Source organism: Podarcis pityusensis, assembly GCF_964106645.2.
Source record: "Podarcis pityusensis genome assembly, chromosome: 12".
NCBI classification, from domain to species: Eukaryota; Metazoa; Chordata; class Lepidosauria; order Squamata; family Lacertidae; genus Podarcis; species Podarcis pityusensis.
This window is the reverse complement of record NC_138037.1, coordinates 25495047-25512464: the sequence shown is the minus strand read 5'-3', so window position 1 is coordinate 25512464 and position 17418 is coordinate 25495047. Positions and strand designations below refer to the sequence as shown.

The window sequence follows — 17418 nt, the reverse complement described above, 5'->3', positions numbered from 1 at the left end:
ATTTTGGGTGTCATGAAAAGGCAGCAGAGTGATATTTAGCATCATTACATTTTTACTGTTAGGGATGGGAACAAGCCCTTGTGGGATTTTCTTGCCTCAGGAGCCAAAATAATCGGCTAGCCTGGGGTACTACACATCTTGACTTTTTAAAAAGAGGGCATATTCCGCTGTTCAGCCCTAGGCAGCAAAATGTCTTGGACTAGCCCCATTATTAACAGATTCCATCTTCACGACATTCCCTCTTCCGTTCTTGGTGCATCATGAGTCAACAGATGCCATGGTGATTAACCATAGTTTCCTGCTACGTCTTTTTTGTGCTTATTTTAAAAAGCCACAGATTAGTGTAGAAGTAAGGAAGAATGGACGTATGAAATGAACACACACAGAAGTGATATAAACAGGGAATAGATGGATATGCTCAACTAAACTTAAAGAAAGAATGTGGGATGCTGTCATCCGGCAAGATCTATCACTGCTGGCAAACAGAAAATATCCACCTTGGTATAGCATGATTAAATTTTAACGTAATTATAAGCTACTAGCCTGACCTTCGCACGTTCTCAGTAAGGATGGCCTTTTTCTTATTTGATGTGCCAGCAAATCCCCTCAGCTGTTTTGGATGGTCATTACAGAAACATCCTGTATGATCAAAGACATTGTATTTATGGCACATGTGTTGCGGAGGACCGCCATCATTATTTATTTCAACTTCTTATTTATAAAGTTGAGCAATCGACTGAGTTTTGTAAATAGAACATTGAGGGACATCCTGCATCTCACTGCAAACATGATGTCTTTGATCTCACTTAATTTCCAAGGCTGCAGTCCTGTGCTAGACATACTGGGAGTGTGTTCCATTGAACTCAACACGGCTTGTTTATGAGTAGACATGCACTGAGCGATAACAGTGATTTCTGCCATTTCCACTTATAATCTGATTTCTCCCATTAATCTGGGCCCTGCTAGGCCTGCATACTCAGCAGTTACAGTAAGTTTAGTGCACACAGCAGAGCATCCATGATGGATTAAGATGGATGACACTAGGTCACACACCTGTGTCATTTTTGTGTAAAGTTACTTGGACCTTTGTGCAAACGTCTGCTTTGGGTGCTTCCAACTGTGACATTGTTATCATGGTAAAGCATCACAGCAAATGACCATAAAGCCAAAAAAAAAAGTGGGAGCTTCATATGCAAGGTTGGCCCACGCTGCTGCTGCTTTCATGGTAGCAGTGATAGCTGTGGCGCACTCCTTGGAGGCCACAATTGCCAGTTCCTCAGCAGCACCCCCACCAATGCCTCTTAGTAGCTGCTTGGCAAGTAGGAGACATTGCTGGTCTCCCATCCCCTAGGGAGGAAATGGTGGGGGCTGCCCTCTGGGGTTTCCTGGCCAACATGATTCAGAGTAGGCCTGTTTCCCCCCCATAACAGCATTTGATTCCCACTTCAACTATCTGGTAAGGTTGATTTCATTCCCACCCACCCAGATGTAGATCTTCACTCCACCCTTCTTCCTGATGTCCGTCTTCATAGAGAACCAGTGTGGTGTAGTGGTTAAGAGCGGCAGTCTCGTAATCTGGTGAACCAGGTTCGTGTCTCCGCTCCTCCACATGCAGCTGCTGTGTGACCTTGGTCCAGTCACACTTCTTTGAAGTCTCTCAGCCCCACTCACCCCACAGAGTGTTTGTTGTGGGGGAGGAATGGAAAGAAGAATGTTAGCCGCTTTGAGACTCCTTCGGGTAGTGATAAAGCGGGATATCAAATCCAAACTCTTCTTCTTCTCTTCTTCAGTCACCCCTTCTTTTCTGGTTGGGTGTGGGTGCCATTTTCTGCCAAAATGTTTTGGGCTGGCCCTGCTCACATGGAATGCAGGGGGCACCATCTGGTCCTTCACTTCAGGCAGCAAAATGTCACTGTCTGGCCTTGACTTCAGTGCCAGTCCTGCCACACCCTGGCACAAGGCCCAGCTTCTCCCCCAGCCCAGCCTTTTCTCTTTCCAAACACTCTTTAGTTCCCACACCTCTGGTCCTATCTACAACATACATTTAAATCACATGACACCCTCCCTCAAAGAGTCCTGAGCGCTGTAGCTTAATCCTCACAGAGATATAATTCCTAGCACCCTTAACAAACTACAGTTCCCTGGATTCTTTGAGGGGAAGCTACCTGCTTTGAATGTATGGTGTGGATGTGATCTCTGTTTCTCTCTTTCCCTGCTGTATCCACTGACTCGTCCATCTGGCTTCAGTTCAATTACCTGTTGGCCTTGTCCACCATCCAATCCATTTCCCCCTGTCCTGGGTCTCATTCCCCAGCCTCTGCCTCTAGACCCCACTTCTGGTCAACTATCTCAGCCCACAATTTACATGGAGACTTTTGAATTCTTGACTTTCAAACCTACTACGAAGCCTACCAACTCAGGCAATCACTTAGTCTCATATAGGGTTGGGTACCGATGCAAGACTGTGGAACTCAGCTTCAGGCCTTGGAAGCTGTTTTGTTACCGTTCTTCAAAGCATATACACCATACATTTAAAGCAGCCCCCGCAAATGAATCCTGAACACGGCTTTTACCTTTCAGTGAGCTGCAATTCCCAGCAGCCTTAACAAACGACAGCTCCCAGGACTCTTGGGAAAGACATGCTTTGAATGTGTTTTAAATGTAGAGTGTATGCAGCCGTAATTCCTAATCTTTTCAAAAGAGCAACTTTGAAAATATCAAGAACGTGGGCCAATAAATGAGCCCTTGCTCTCTCTTCTTTAATTCCCATTCTAAACCCCCTTTTCTAAGGACTGAAATCAGTGCAAGCAGCTGGTGGCTTGGACGAGCAAGAGATTATATAGACTCAACAATGTGTTTCTTCATCACCATCCCTTTTCTGAACAGCTGTTGACACTGTCTTGTGCAATACTTGTCTTTGATGATTTCAGACACATCAAGTGTGACATATTAGCACTAATCCCGAGACATAGTCTTCAGAATACTATGCACTCACTGATTCTGAATAATTAGTTTCCATCTGCATAGTTCACAAGGTTTTTGCTTTTTCTATATTAAATGTATTAATTAAAATCATGGGCTGGAAATACTGAAGGACAAGTGGAAGGAAATTTTACCTGAAAAGTAGTCCACAGTATGGATTAGGGAATGGAAAACGGATTTCACTAACTATTACCACTGCTTACCTTGACACCTGCTGGCTTTCACTAGTGATGGAGAACCCATGGACTCCATATTGTTCGACTCCATCTTCCATCAGCCCCAGTCAGTATGTACAGTCACCAGGAATGATGTCAGCTGCAGCACGATAATATCTGGAAAGCCACAGACTTCCCACCTGTATTTTAGAACAAAGTCACAATAGAGAATGTCACATTTCAAATACGTTTATCCAAATTCTGAACACTTTTATGTGAAGTGGTACAAAAAAGGGTTTTAAGGGCATGCAACCACCCACTAAATATGCTGCTGCTTTTTTGGATATTGTAAAGTGTTCTTTCCCCCATTGTTTATATTGTGGATTTAATCTCCTTAAATAACCTTGTTGTCTATATTGTGAGCCAAAGGAAATACTTGGGGGGTGGGTTTCTTCTCTTGCATAAAGAGACTTTGGGCTGTATTCAACTAACTTTAACTCAGAGTACACCCCTTGAAATGAATGGCCATGACTAACTTGGGTCCATTAATTTAAGTGGGTCTGATTTTAGTAAAAGTTGGTTGAAGATAACCCTTTTATATGCAAAAAGTTGGATACATACATATATACATACATACAAGTTACTCTCTGTAATGAGTATGGGTTGCTCGTGCGTAAGTTGCCGCCTCTCCTGGCTTTGTTGCCTTGTTAAACCTTTCAGTCTGGACAGCCCTTCACTTCGTGGCTGCCTCAGTCGCTAGCAGAATCCGTCAGTGGGCGTTTCTTAAACCTTTTCCAACATAAAAGTTGTTTGACACCCAGTCTCCTCCTACTCTCTCTGCGCGGAAGTCTTCTGCGCAGGGAGGGCGTGGGTAGCGGAGGACCCATGCTCTCCCTGCTGGTGTCCGGTGAAGAGTCTGGGAGCCCTATCGCCGATTCCCCCATCTGCCCCCCTTTATTCCTGGTGTTGCGCTGATTTGCTTCCCCATCTGCTGAGCTGCCTCTCTCCCTGCTGGGCCCTTCTCCAGCATCATTCCCTCCGCCTCTAGCTCCAATGTCAGTTCCCTGACACTCTCCCATTAGTTTCAATTGGCATACTCTTAATTTACTTAACCCTTAAATACATATAGTCAATTCTCTGATGTGATGATGAGCAAAGTCTTAGTCCAACTTGGCACAAGGTAGCTTCCTGTACTGTTGATTTCCACACTCCTTACTTCTACCTATGCAATATTATTTATTGTTATTAAGAACCTTAATTAATTACCCAACTCAGGCCGCATCCTATTTTTTAATTAATGGGTTTAAATAATATGGTTATTTGATATTGGTTGTAGATGACCCCCATGGCTTGAGGACTCTGCAAAACTTCATTCACTCCTCGTTTCAAATTTTTATGGAGTCTCCTGAAACCAGACTACATAGGGACTTGCTCTAGGATAATTTTGACTCAGTCGTGATACTCTGTGTTGGTCTTCCCATTTATTGCTTATCGTTATCTTCTCTTGCCAGTCCTTATTCAGGTTTGCTGGATTCTGTGACATCTGTAACTGCTATGAATTGACACAAGGCACTTTCTCTTCAGTGCACAGATATGATGAATGGCAAGAACACAACATCGAGAAGTTCCTTCCCTGAAAAAACTTATTGTGATATTTAGGTAGTTAAAAGGTTGCGTACATCAGCTGAACTCCAACCCAACCTAAATTGGCTATTTAGACCCTACCAGTAGTTCAGCCAAGTGAGCAGTAGATGGTGATAGTGTACTTTCAACAGATTTTAAATGAAGCAATGGTAATGATACCACTCTTTCAAATGTGACTACTATCGGTCAATGCGTATGACATTATTATCATGAGAAGCAATAATTGTTGGGAAATATCTGGCATTATACTGTAGGTACTTATTACAGCAGGAGAAATCAGAAATGTATTTGCGTTGGCTGCCTTGGAAACATTTGTTTTCTGCTTCCCCTGTAAATGCTTTTTTTTGAATGATCAGGAAATTTAAGTTCTTCCAAAAGTAAATGTAGCCTTTGAAACCAATGCATTACAGATGTATAGAAAAGGATGGATCAGCCTGTCGCCAGTTCATTTCAATTCACATGTGTTCATTCATAAGTTGGTTTTGTCCTGTTTCCATATTAATCCACAACTATTTATTTTTTAAGAAGCAAAAACTTTTAAAGCATCACATTGAGCATTTCATTGGCTGCCCTCAGTCTTTTTGCACTGCTCTTTTTGGCAGAACATATCCATGATTACTCCGAAGTAAACCCCACTGTGCTCAGTGGGGTTTAATCCTAGTTAAGACTGCATACAAGCCTATGTACCCATACTTAGGTGTAAAACAGGCAAGCAAGATTATGTTTCACGTGTGTTTTTTATTAATTATTACTTGAGGGCTTTATCTTTCCTTTTCAAACTAAGCATTTTATTTTAAACACAGTATGGCTGCAATCCTTTATTCAATGACTTGGGAGTAAGTCTCATCAAGCTCAATAGGATTCACTTCTGAGCAGATGTGAAGAGGATTATATAGGAAGCCACTTTGATTTAATCTGAAATGATTCTGAATTTAAATCTTAGAAGAATCTGTCTTTTGAGGAAGAATTCTCATGACACACATTTTTTTATCCCTCCCCTACCTCAAAAGAGTTTTTTTTGGAGGAATATTTAGCATGGTGTTATTTGTGTCAGTGCAGACTTCCACAGCCCCTTCCACGTAAGTGAGTGAGTGAGTAAATAAAATGTCACAAAATGCTGCTGTAAGGATACTACTTCTCCGGCAGATGTATTTGAGAATCAGAGCCATTTGTAACAATCTGTTACTGTACAGAGTCCTGTGTCATATCTCAGAAGCATTTCCTTAGATTAACAAATGCAAAATGTCCAGCAAACTTTTCTTTCTTTTGTCTAGATAGTGTATGCACTAACAAAGAGACTCAGCAGAAACAAGAGAACAGAACGTTTTATCTCTGGGTCGGCATAAGGAATCAATTTTGTCCTATTAAGTCATGAATAAGGAAGCATTTTCATGGCTGAATAAAATTCAAGTCCTAAAGGTGGGAGTTTAAGACTCTAGGTAGAGAGTTCCTATGAAACAATGTAGTTGGGTTCGGTGCGTCGTCAGGGTAATACAGCCACCGCAATGTGGTTTTCTCTTAAATTAACAGGCAATCCTTTCATTAAGGTCAGTGCTGCAAGGCTGTGGTAAGGTTAGGAATATAAGAAGCTCTTACACTGAGTCAGCCCATTGACCCATCTAGTTCAGTGATACCTATACTGATTTCTTTCTGAGGAGATGCCAGGGACTGAACAAGAAATCTCCTGTATGCAAAGCAGATGTTCTACTACTGAGCTAACCCCTTCCTAATGAGGGGTGTTTGAAGGATTATCTTATATTACTATACTATATTTGTACTTGCCTGTCGTCATGCTGGCGACCCAGTGAATATGTACAGCCAAGTTTAAACAGCGTGAGGGGAGCCTGAGAAACCCCAGGTGAGTGAACGAAATCAGTCCACTTGTTCCAGAAATGAAACCCAGAAACTTTTCCTCCCAGAACAGAGGATCTGGTGAGGAATGGCATCAGTGTTGTTGTTTTTTTTAAAAAAAGGCAACTCCTGCGTGCCTTCCTCACCCTGATTTCCAAAAGCCACAGGCACTGACCAAGGGTGGCCCATCCCATTTTGCCACCTGAGGGGAAATTACAATGTCCTGCCCCCTGGAAGAATGCTCTCAACAAGAGGGGGTGTTCCACCACTGGCAGAAGCACAAAAGCCAGGGTTAGCTTATGTGGACAACAACTCCTGTCATCCCTGACTGTTTGTCCATGCTGGTTTAGACTGATGGAAGTCATAGTACAACACTGTCTGGAGGGTACCATATTGGCTATCCTAGATATAAGCATCATGACTAAGAAGGACTCTGTCAAATCCAAGATGGCTGCCATTTTGTGTTGAGAAGACACGGTAGATGTCTAGCTAGCCTATGAAGTATTTCGACTGAAGGACAGCGAAGACATTTCTACCCATAGCATCAATAACATTTCTCTCTCTTTGAGATGAGTGGGGGATTTTCTTGAATGGATTTCCTCTGAAATAGTGCTAAAGCACTCAGACACTGTAAACTACTGTGCAGCATTTAAAAAGTTTCTGCTTCTGACCCCCCCCCCCAAAAAAAAACTTGCCTGGAAGATTAAGGGCCCCTCCAGAAGAAGAAGAAGAAGAAGAAGAAGAAGAAGAAGAAGAAGAAGAAGAGTTTGGATTTGATATCCCGCCTTTCACTCCCCTTCAGGAGTCTCAAAGCGGCTAACATTCTCCTTTCCCTTCCTCCCCCACAACAAACACTCTGTGAGGTGAGTGGGGCTGAGAGACTTCAAAGACGTGTGACTGGCCCAAGGTCACCCAGCAGCTGCATGTGGAGGAGCGGAGACGCGAACCCGGTTCCCCAGATTACGAGACTACTGCTATTAACCACTACACGACAGTGGCTCTCCAAAACAATGTATGATGGGGCAGGGATGTATGGGTGGAGGAAAGGTTGGGAAAATTTCTCCCCATGAACTTCCTTTACATATCTTACAATCCAAGTCCAACTCTGAGGGATTTCAGAGTCCCCTGTGCCCCAACACATATTGTTCAGGAGGGCGACATGACACTGCATAGATGCTTTGGGGGGGGGGCATGGATAGCTGCAGGGGAGAGGGAAGGGGGGAATTCCCCCCCCCCAAGAACTTCTTTGAATTAACTTACCTTAGGATCTGAGCCTTCATAAAGATTTATGATCTCAACGGCAAGTTATTTCTCATGTAAACTATCTCATCTGCTGAAATACTTAGATGAATGGAAAATCTTGTGTTTGTGTGTCCCCCTCCATTCAAAGCCAGCAAACCTCAGCTTAAAAAGAGTTCTAAATTCAAGGTGAAAAGTCTCTGTAATTAAAAAAAAAAAGACCCTTAATTAAGTTTAGAATTTTTTACTAGACTTCCTTTCATGTGACCTTTCCAGCAGGCTTTTAGTTCATGTGGTGTGTATGTGTGTTTGTTTTGTATCGAGGAAAGGCATTAGTGATAATCCATGAAAGATTTCTCCAGTGAATTGTAAACACACACACACATTCACACACACCCCTCAGCACACCATAACAGGGCATGGCAACAACAGCTGAGCCAATCTGAGGTACCATCATAATGGCTAGTACATAAAGTATTCATTCCAGAGACTGTGACCAATGGACAACTACAATGGTATGATGTAACTGGGATATGTTTTTGCATCAGAGCCAAAGTTAAATGATAATTTGTGGCTGACAGCATCCAGCTCCTAATCTCTTTGCATTAGTTCCCCTGTTTTTGCGTATGCAGCTGCATCCAGTTATGGGTCTGTAGTAAGGAAAAGCTGCTCTCAAAGCCCCTACTGGGGGCACAGTTGTGATTCTGGGAGTGCAGAAGTTCAACATGACAGCCCCATAGCCACATCCCCAAGAACAGTCCAAAAATGCAGGTGACTGTGGTGACACACCTAGCCACGCCAAACAGCAGCAGCACATAGCAGAAGAACCAGCTGATTAGGTTTTACATGACTTACCGTCCTGTGCATAGTTCCCCAGGAGTAAACGCCATGCAACTCAGTTGGGCTTACTTTTTACTGCACAGGGTCAACTTGCCAAACATACTGAGCTTCAACAAGTGATCTCCAGGCAGCTGAAGTGCAACTGCAATTTGGAAAGCAGACAGCATTGCAAAGAAGTAGGAACCCCATCAAAGAAAGGGGGGGAAGTATCTAGCCTCTGCTCAATTACTTTGCTCATTTTCTGACTTCCTCAGTGCTTACTTGCCACAAAGTTGAAAACCTTGTTATCACCTCATTCACTTGCCAGAGCAAGACATGCCAAGGGTCTCCTTGAGCCCAGAACCAGAGCTGCAGAGCAGTCCACATTTACTGAATAGAATACAGTTCGCCTTCGTGTCTTGGGATGCTGTCTTGTTTGGAGGAGTGGAGACAGTAGGAAAACAGTGAGCCTGGACAAGGTAAGAGGGAACAGAAAAGCATCTGAGCATCTGAGAGATGGGACTTCACATGCTGAAAAATACATGCTGAAATTGGAATAAATCCACTAATTACATATTAAGAATGATAAAAGTTTACAGCTATGGTGGATCACTGGGATTACAGGGCCAAACATTGTCTATCTCACTATCTGTCTATCCATCCCTCCCAAACAAAAAGCAGCTGCTTGTGGCTGTTATGAGGAGTATGTTTGGGACAGAGTGCACAACCCTTTCCCTACCGTCCATTTTCCCTCTCAAAAGTGCTCCCAGCTGCTTTTCCCTCCGGGGGGGGGGGGGGGGGAGGGGAATAGACCTTCTGTTGTACTGAATAATCTTTAAGTAAAGACCTGTCTTAATGGCTCCTGGTATTAAGAGAGATTATGAGTGCTACCATTTGACTTACTATTAAACTTCAAAATCTTAGCCTAGGGTTTACCAGGTAGTACAGGGTTAGCCAATGCTGTCAACTCAAACTCCCATCATCTGTAACCTTTGCCCATGGTGGCTGTGGCTGATGGGAATTGTAGTCCAAAACATCTAGAGGACATCACACTGGCTACTACTGGGATAGTGGCTCGATTTCTTGGTTAATCAAAGAATTTTTCAACAAAGTGAGGAAAGAGACAGGTGTGTGTGTAAAAAACACTTAAGAGGGAATGAGATGCCTTGTGCACCCTAGGTTATTGGCTCATCTTATGCACAAAACAAAACACTATTCTGCATTGGGAGATTTGACATTTATTTCAACCGCTTAAGCTTGTGCTTTTGGAGTGAACATCAGTATTTTATTTACAGAACAGGATATTGCTCAATTGTTCTGCTTTTTATATCTCCCAATCCTACCATCATGAGCAACCCTAAATTGTTGTTTCCAGAAGGGCATTCGGCTTGCTCCACTTAAGCCTTAGTTGGCTCAAACACTTCCATATTGGAACAGATCTGTGGTCCTCCTTTAGGGATGAGGAATAATGTGCTTCACAGAACTAGGATGTTTTGCCTTTTTTTGGCTATACTGACCCAAAGAAGTATCTAACCAGCCTTAAAAACCAACAATGCTTTTGAAATAAGAGCCAGAATTAACTTTTCGAACTATCCATACATAGTTTTGTATATTGATGAGCTTCACACAGAGTGTGTGAGGAACTTCATGCACGGATTTGCAAAAATGTTTTCTGTTCAGTTGCCACACCTTCCTCAGTACGTGAAAGTTATTACTTCAACTACTTTGCATGACCACCAACAAGCTTACGATGTGTATTTATAGGCTTAACAAGGTCCCAAATGCAGAAAACATTTTTTCCTCCAGAATAAGGTTACCAATTTTTTTTCAATGAATCCGGGGACACTTTTCAACTTCCTATTAAATAGATGGATTTTGCCAGGGGACTGATTTGTAAATCCGGGGACTGTCCCCGGGAAACGGGGACGTCTGGTAACCTTACTCCAGAACACCAGGGTGTGCAACTAGCAAGGCAATTTGCATCTGGAAGCCTTCATCCACCTGTGAATCATGCTTGATGAAGTGGGTTTTGGAATCCATATGAAAGTTTTAGGCATACATTTTATCCAGTTGCTTATTTAATTGCTTTTCCAGCCTGCCTTTCCTCAAAGAAAATTCATAGTATCCCCCTATTTTTATACTTTCAACAAACTGCTGGGATAGATTGGGCTGAGAAATGGGCTGACTGGCCCAAGGTCCGGCTGGATCAGGCCCATGGCCCATCAAGTCCAGCCCCTTGTTCTTGTATTAAGAAGGATACTGCCTCCAACCAAGGAGGCAGAGAGTAGCCATCATGATTAGAAGCCATGGATAGCCTTTACCTCCATGAATTTGTCTAATCCTATTTCAAAGCTACCCAAGTTGGTGGCCATCACTGTCTCCTGCATGAGTAAGTTTTGGGAGCTGTGTGAAGAAGTCCTTTCTTTCATCTGCCCTGAATCTTTCCAACATTCAGCTGCATTGGGTATCTATGAGTGCTAGTGTTGTTGCTGTTATTCCTGTTCCTGGGATGTGGCTTCGACTGGCCAGCTAAACCAGGTGAGGGTAGCCGATGGATCTCAAATCCTCGGTGAGTTAGGGACTTCCCCCACATGCAAAGACAGGATCTGGCAGATTGAGCGGATGAGACCAATAGTGGGTCCAACGGTCAAGAAGGCAGTTTCTGCACATGCTGTAGAGTGAAGTGAGGGGCAGATGGGGTTTGTCAACATTGGAAGGTAGCCCATCTAAGAGAAGGAAAACTCTGCTCCTATTAATTATTATTATTATTATTAGTAGTAGTAGTAGTAGTAGTATACCACCCTATATCCACAGATTCTAAACCTCCACTGCCTTGTGGGATATCTTCAGGAGAAGAAAAGGCTACAGTGCAAACCCTACTCAAATCTGGAGCAGAGTCTCTGGTTGGATGGTGCTTTGTATGCTTCCTTCCGGCAACTCCTGCAGCCAAGCTGTTGCCAAACATATTGCTTTGCTTTCCTTTGGATCACATTAGTGAGTCCGAGAAGGCTGTCTTGTTGTCCGGGCAGCCTAGGACCTCTATACATACTGCTCAGGCTTGCACCCCAGGGAGGTCACTTTGGTGCTGTTAATGCAGACATTTGACTTCACCCTGGAGGTGCACCCCATTGTCTCTTGAGATTGATGGATGCCATCACCACCACCACCACCACCACCACCACCATTATTATATTTATACTCTGTCTTTTTCCCTGACAGAGACTCAAGGCAGCTTACAGGTAAAATGTCATAAGGGAGGGAGAGAAATTACTCTCTGTCTACTTTCTCCATGCCATACACAATTTTATATAAACTTCTTACACACTTTTTCTCTAAACTAAAGAGTTCTACATGCTAGACTTGTATAAAATGGTTGGTTTTATGCTGAGTTCTGCACAGTTTCAGCTTTCAACCTGCCATCTATGCAGAAAAGGGGAATACTTTGCTTTGGTTGTAAATCACTTCAGAACTTTTTACTGTGAGAAGCAATGTATAAATTGAATGAACCTAAGCCGCTGGCAGACAACTGAAGGAAGAGAGTGGAAGAGAATCCTATGAGCATATGGCGTAGAAAAGCCAGAAGGATACATAGGAACACAGAAATTTGCCTTATCTCTTGGTCCATGTAGCTTAGTGTTGTCCATCTGGCAGTGGCTCTCAGGGTTTAACCTGGGACTTTTTGCAGGCAAAATAGATGCTCTACCACTAAGCTATGGGCCTTCCTTTAAACACACAGATGTTTGGGGAGAAGGATACATGCATTCTTAAGGAAATCAGCCCTGAGTGCTCACTGGAAGGACAGATCGTGAAGCTGAGGCTCCAATACTTTGGTCAGCTCATGAGAAGAGAAGACTCCCTGGAAAAGACCCTGATGTTGGGAATGATGGAGGACACAAGGAGAAGGGGACGACAGAGGACGAGATGGTTGGACAGTGTTCTCGAAGCTACCAGCATGAGTTTGACCAAACTGTGGGAGGCAGTGGAAGACAGGAGTGCCTGGCGTGCTCTGGTCCATGGGGTCACAAAGAGTCGGACACGACTAAACGATTAAACAACAACATGCATGCTGGGGAGGAGATATTATTTCTATTGAGGCACTTGTCAGCAACAGAATATTATGTATTTGAGAGGAACCTCCATTATCAAGCCAGTTGGGTTCCATCATTTACATTGTGATGCTATTTATCCACAGAGAAAACACTTTAATTCTAATAAAGATCACAGATAACTCAAGATGGAAATAAATGGCTCAAGAAGATCAAGACGAAATACCTCGGAGAGAACAGTTAAGACAATGGTTCTCAAACTGCCCTTCCATTTCCAGGAGATCACTTGAAAAAAGGTGTGGGGCCTTCAGAGCTGGCATCATCATCTAACTAAAGACATGGAGGCTGCTTTATACAGCGACAGACCAACGGTCCATCTAGCTCAGTACTATCTACACTGATTTGCAGCAGCTCTCCATGGTTTCAGGCCCTACCTTGCAATGCCAAGGATTGAACTTGGGACCTTCTACATGTCAAGCCTATGTTCTACCACTGAGCTACAGCCCTCCTGTGTGGCATGTTATGAAAATCTTGGCTCCTAGACCAGGTCACTGAGAAGGGTTCATTCATCTGGCCATGGAGAAAATTGTGGGCCCTTAGGGCAAAATCTTGTTAGAATTGCTCTATAAATCCCTGGTAAAAACGGCCTTCATCACCACTGTTAAAGAAAACAAGTCAAGTGCAGGGTCAAGGTTAATCGTCCCATAACCTATTGGAAGAACACCTGAGCAGAACTCAAGGATGACAGGACTCTTCCTTGTGTGTGCCTTTAAAAGCGCAAGAAGAGTCTGGCCAAAGGCTCATCTAGTCCAGCATCCTGTTGTCATAGCGGCCAACTAGGGACCAATGGGAAGCCTGAAAGCAGGACCAACACTCTCCTCACCTGTGATTCCCAGCAACTGGCCTTCAGATGTATCTTGCAAAACGTAAGATAAATTCGTGGTGGGGTTGTGGTTTCTCTCTCTCCACTTTTCTGAATTTAAGCCTGTTCACAAGCTTCCATTTCTATGGAGTTTGCACGGGAGAACTTCCCAGTGGTTTGTGTCCAAACTAAGCTCTCTCTACTCAAAGACCATTTCTTACAGCCTTTATTAGTACAGTAGCACCTCGGGTTAAGAACTTAATTCGTTCTGGAGGTCCGTTCTTAACCTGAAACTGTTCCTAACCTGAGGTACCACTTTAGCTAATAGGGCCTCCCACTGCCGCCGCACTGCCACCACACCATTGCTGTTCTCATCCTGAAGCAAAGTTCTTAACCCGAGATACTAGTTCTGGGTTAGTGGAGTCTGTAACCTGAAGCGTCTATAACCTGAAGTGTCTGTAACCCGAGGTACCACTGTAAAAGAAATGGAATGTAGCTACTTCTCGGTAGTACCAGCACACATACCTCTTTGTGTGATCTTGTGCTGTGCTGGAAAGGGGGGGGGGGGAGAGATCTACACATTTCAAAGCCAATCTTTTATGAAAAGTCAGTGTTAACAAAAAACCGTGCAGTAAAACTAAGTAGAAAACAAGACACCAGAAAAGGAAATAATGGTTTTGAGATTGAAATCTAATACAGAATGGAATAAATCCTGGCTTTCTTTGTGGATTCCAGGGCCTCATGAATACACAACCATGCCAGCTTTGGCCAGAGGCTATTGTAAAGAGGTTTAAATCTCAGGAACCCGGATAGGGGAAAAAACATGCAAAAATATAATCACAACTCTGATTTAGCTTTCATCCATAGGTTGCATTTGAGAATGCAAAGAAGGAAATGCTCTTTTAGGTTAGTCCTCCAAGCATTTAAAGTTTTCATGTTTATTTTGGGAGCCAGAGTCCTTTTCTGAGATCTTTATGCTCCAATAAACTAGGTGTAACTAATATAAAGAATGCAATAAACCACATGATGCAAAGAATAAGGGTCTTGTATATGCGCAGCAGAAATCTTCAAAAGAGCAAACTGAGAACTATTTTAAGGGACATTGAGACAAAGTAAGTTTAACTGGGTGACACTCTCAAATTTGCCACACGAGTATGTGACTATATCCCACGTTGTACAGAATTACACCCCCACCCCCAATATACATACAGAGCTCCTGTGCCAGTGTTGGTCCCTTGGTCATTTCAGTAGAAAGATCCAATTCTCATGCACACAAATACTCATGTCTCTACAGCCGCCCCCTGTAATAAAATAGGGAAAAGTGGGCAGAGGCTGTCCAGAATTCTACCCACTCCACTCCATTCCCCCTCCCTCCAAATTTTCCATTTCGCACCAATCGTAAGCCAGCATTCCATACCCACTGAACATGCTCAGTCCTCACTGAGCTGTTTCAAGTGGTGCCCATTCTCAGCAACATTCAAAATCTTGGGTTTTCTCCATTGGCAGAACTCACTTCCATCTCTGGGGACATTTAAAAATGGCTTCATAATGTGAATCAAGACATTAACCAGCCGGACAATGAGATGGTTCTCTACAATATGTACGGATCACTCAATTAGAACCCTCTGCTCACTCCAGTTTTCATTTTCCCCATCTCACCTACACAGCAGCCTTTTCTGTGGGTTTTAAACTCCTTTCCCACATCTTGGGGTTTTTCTCTGAAGACTTCCTGCATGTCTGCAAACCTCTGGGTTATCCAGATACCTTCTTGAGCGTGGTGGAAGGATGCAGGTTTGACTACATCTGATTTCACAGGTGAAGACTCGAACTGGATGCTGAGGGAACAAGTGGTGCCTGTAGCAAAAATAACAGGTCTGGAGAACTCCTGTTAATGGCTAGCTGGCTGGAACTCTGGCCAATTCCAGGACACTCCTTTCCATGGCACCTCTCCTCCCCTGGTTTTATGTTTTCTTTTTCTTTCCTCCAAAAGTCAGCTGGTGTCAGATATGCAATGCATATGCTCTACCACTGAGCAGCAACAGAGGTGTAAAATAATCATAATCATGGATGGGTCTAGAGAAAGTGAATAGGGAGACCTTTTCTCCTTGCCTGATAATACTTGAACTTGTTGTTGTTGTTTAGTCGTTTAGTCGTGTCTGACTCTTCGTGACCCCATGGACCAGAGCATGCCAGGTACTCCTGTCTTCCACTGCCTCACGCAGTTTGGTCAAACTCATGCTAGTAGCTTCGAGAACACTGTCCAACCATCTCGTCCTCTGTCGTTCCCTTTTCCTTGTCCCCTCAATCTTTCCCAACATCAGGGTCTTTTCCGGGGAGTTTTCTCTTCTCATGAGGTGGCCAAAGTATTGGAGCCTCATCTTCAGGATGTGTCCTTCCAGTGAGCACTCAGGGCTGATTTCCTTAAGAATGGATAGGTTTGATCTTCTTGCAGTCCACGGGACTCTCAAGAGTGTCCTCCAGCGCCATAATTCAAAAGCATCAATTCTTTGGCGATCAGCCTTCTTTATGGTCCAGCTCTCACTTCCGTACATCACTACTGGGAAAACCATAGCTTTAACTATACGGACCTTTGTTGGCAAGGTGATGTCTCTGCTTTTTAAGATGCTGTCTAGGAACTTAGGGTCACCCAATGAAGCTGAATTTGGGGGGGGGTGGTGGGAGGGAATGGTGCTGAGTGTTTTGTCAGAACAGACAAAATAAAGTGCTTCTTCACACAGAGCATAGTTCCACTGTAAACTCCCACAAGAGGTAATGATGGCTTTAAAAGCACATTAGACAAATTCATGGATGCTAGGGCTACTAGCCACAATGGCTACGTTCTACCCAAGGGTGGACCTTGGCAATATGGCACTCTGTGCGAGAGCAGAATTTGATGCCTCCCCCTGACCTCACGCTGCCTTCCCAAAGCCGAGGAAGAGGCCAGACTTCGGGAAAGAGGTGCAAGGGCTCTGGCACGGCCCTAGAGCACCCTCATCTCATTCCCAAAGCTGGGCAAGCACTTATTAGGCTTTGAGAAGGAGGTGGGGTGGTGGCCCTTTGGCTCGGGGCCCTGTGTGGGGGAACCGGTAATGCTGCGCTAAATCCGCCTCTGTTCTACCTCCATGGTCAGAGGCAGTATCTCCCTGGATATCAGGTGCTGGGAACTGCAAGTCGGGAGAGTGTTGTTGTGCTCAAGTGCTGCTTGCAGGCTTCCCATAGGGATCTGGTTAGCCACCATGAAAACAGGAGGCCAGGCTAGCTGGGCTTCTGGGTTGATCCAACAAGGCTATTCTTATGTTCTTACAATCACTCTCCAAAGTTGTCTTCTCTCAGTTAATCTTGAACCCTTGACCTAGGAGGGCTAAGTGTTCTCTTTGAAGGCCTCCTTCCATGAGAAATATTTAGATCTGGCATAGGCAAACTCGGCCCTCCAGATGTTTTTGGACTACAACTCCCATGATCCCTAGCTAACAGGACCAGTGGTCAGGGATGATGGGTCTGGAGTAAGATCTCAAGCAGTTCCTGTTTGCCTTCCAAAAACAAGAGCAGCCCAGCCCACCATCATTTTTGAAAACCATAAATCCCACCATCATTTTAAAGGGAAAGTAATAGAATGAGGCCATCATCGTGAAATGCTTTTGGACTCGCATATGTGTCAAAGCCTTAGTTTTAAGATCCCAAGATTCTTTTTAAAAGACTTCATGCACCATAATAAAGTCTGGTTTATGGCTGAGGCTCCTCTTTTCTTCACTGCTAGGCTTTGAAAATATGTCATGCCTCACTCAGTCTCCACTTCAGAGGTCAGAGGTGTGCTGTAAAA

At 43.8% G+C, this 17418-nt stretch overlaps 1 long non-coding RNA gene across 1 annotated transcript; it reads right to left on the bottom strand.

Annotated features, from left to right (window-relative positions):
- Positions 1–556: 556 nt before the first annotated feature.
- Positions 557–8002, bottom strand: LOC308459324. The gene is made up of 3 exons (XR_013978004.1): positions 7893–8002; positions 3186–3337; positions 557–639 (listed from the first exon to the last, which is right to left on the bottom strand). It is a non-coding gene; the product is annotated as an uncharacterized lncRNA (long non-coding RNA).
- Between the last annotated feature and the right edge of the window lie 9416 nt (positions 8003–17418).